Source organism: Cervus elaphus, chromosome 9 (genome assembly GCF_910594005.1).
Source record: "Cervus elaphus chromosome 9, mCerEla1.1, whole genome shotgun sequence".
Lineage (NCBI taxonomy): Eukaryota > Metazoa > Chordata > Mammalia > Artiodactyla > Cervidae > Cervus > Cervus elaphus.
In genome coordinates, this window is record NC_057823.1 from 20447505 (window position 1) to 20449573 (window position 2069).

At 36.4% G+C, this 2069-nt stretch overlaps 1 pseudogene; it reads right to left on the reverse strand.

Annotated features, from left to right (window-relative positions):
- Window positions 1–1554: 1554 nt before the first annotated feature.
- Window positions 1555–1641, reverse strand: LOC122701157 (annotated as a pseudogene).
- Between the last annotated feature and the right edge of the window lie 428 nt (window positions 1642–2069).

A 2069-nucleotide genomic window follows, 5' to 3' on the forward strand; every position in this document is an offset into this window, starting at 1 on the left:
AATCAGTGTGCTTCCCCTAACAAATTCACCTACAATGCAAGGGACACAGGTTGTATCCTTGGGTGGCAAAGATCCCCTGGAGAAGGAAATGGCAACCCACTCCAGTATTCTTGCTTGGGAAATCCCAAGAACAGAGGAGTCTGGTGGGCTACAGTCCATGGGGTTGCAAAGAGTTAGGCACAACTTAGGGACCAAATAACAAGAGCAGGCATATTAAAATGATTACACAATATGACCAAGAGAGATTCACTTTCAGAGTGGAAGAATGGTGTGGCCTATAAAAATCAATCAGTGCAATATGCCACATTTTTTTAAATGAAGGAAAAAGACACATTATCACCCCCATTGATACAGAAAAACTTTTGACAAAATCCAACACCTTTTCATGATAAAAACACTCAATAAACAGGGAATACAAGAGGACATCCTTAACATGATAAAGGCCACATATGGAAAACTCACAGCTAAAATCATACTTAATGATGAGTGACTGAAAGCTTTTCCTGTAAGATCAGGAATAAGACAATTACAATTTACCAATTCTACTCAACATAGTACTGCAAGTTCTAGCCAGAACAGGCAGGTAAGAAAATGATATAAAAACCATCCAAATTGAAAAAAAAGTAAAATTATCTCCATTTACAAGTGACATAATTTTATATTTAGAAAAACCTTTAAAATCCACTTTAAAAAGTTAGAGGTAATAAAATGAATTCAGCAAAATTGAAGGCTATAAGATCAACGTGTACATTGGTTGTGTATTTCTATATAATAGCAATTTACCATCCAAAAAGGAAATTTAAAAATCAATTCCACTTACAACAGTATCAAAAAGAATGAAATATTTAGGAATAAATCTAACCAAGGGGAAGAAAACTGGGAGCTATAAAACGCTGTTGAAGAAAATTAAAGAAGACCTAAACAAATGGAAATACATCCCATGTTCACGGATGGAAAATTTTAAATTGTTAAGGTGGCAATAGTACCCAAAATTATCTGTATATTCCGTGCAATCCCTGTCAAAAATTTGTGCAGGCATAGAAAATGGGAATTCATATGGAATCTCAAGGAACTCCAAATCCCCAAAACTATCTTGAAAAAGAGCTGTAAGATTCACAAGTTCTGATTTTAAAATGTACCACAAAGCTACTGTAAGTAAAGCAGTAAAGTACTTACTTACTTACTTACAGTAAAGTACTGTAAGTAAAGCTACTGACATAAGAATATAGACATATAGATCAAAGAAATAGAAGAGTGAAAAACTAGAAATAAACTCTCATATATATGGTCAACTGATTTTAGATAAGGGTGCCAAGGCCATTGAATGGGGAAAGGACAGTCTTTTCAACAAATGGCACTGGGAAAACTGAATATCCACATGCAAAAGAATTAAGTTAGACTGTTAACTTATAGCATATCCAAAAATTAATTCAAAATGGATCAAATACCTAAACTTAATTAAAACTATAAAAATCTTAGAAGGAAGCAAAGGGGAAAATATTTGTGGCATTAGATTTGGCCATGATTTCTTCTTTCCTTTTTTTTTTTTTTTCTCTGTGTCCCGGCACTTGAGGAGAGAACCGGCGGACTGCTGGTCGCCGGTACCGAACACATGACATTGAGGGTTCTTTTCCTTTTTAATGACTTTTGGGCACTTTTAATGACTAATGGGCACTTACTTATGTTAAGGCCCTGGTTTGAGAAGCAGCCAATGACTGGTCACATTCAAAAATTCTTTATTAAATTCACTATTCAGGGGGTGGAGGTCACGCATCTCTAGTCAGGCTGTGGTAGTTTGGTTATTCTTTGTGTGGTTTGCACAAAATCTGGAAGGAAACTGAAGCTCTGAGAAGAAGCTGAAAGAAGCTAAATCTACATAGCATGCAAATGAAGCAATCCTAGCTACCCACTCCAGAGTGGACAGATGTCAAATAAAACCAAGGTTGAGCAAAAGTTTTGGGGTCAAGGTTGCCGTCTTCATATTGTACCTGTTGCCCAGGCACCTTCCTTGTAAAGAGGTCTGACAATGACTCCTGATAAGCATAGTCATCCATACATCAGGGGGCGGG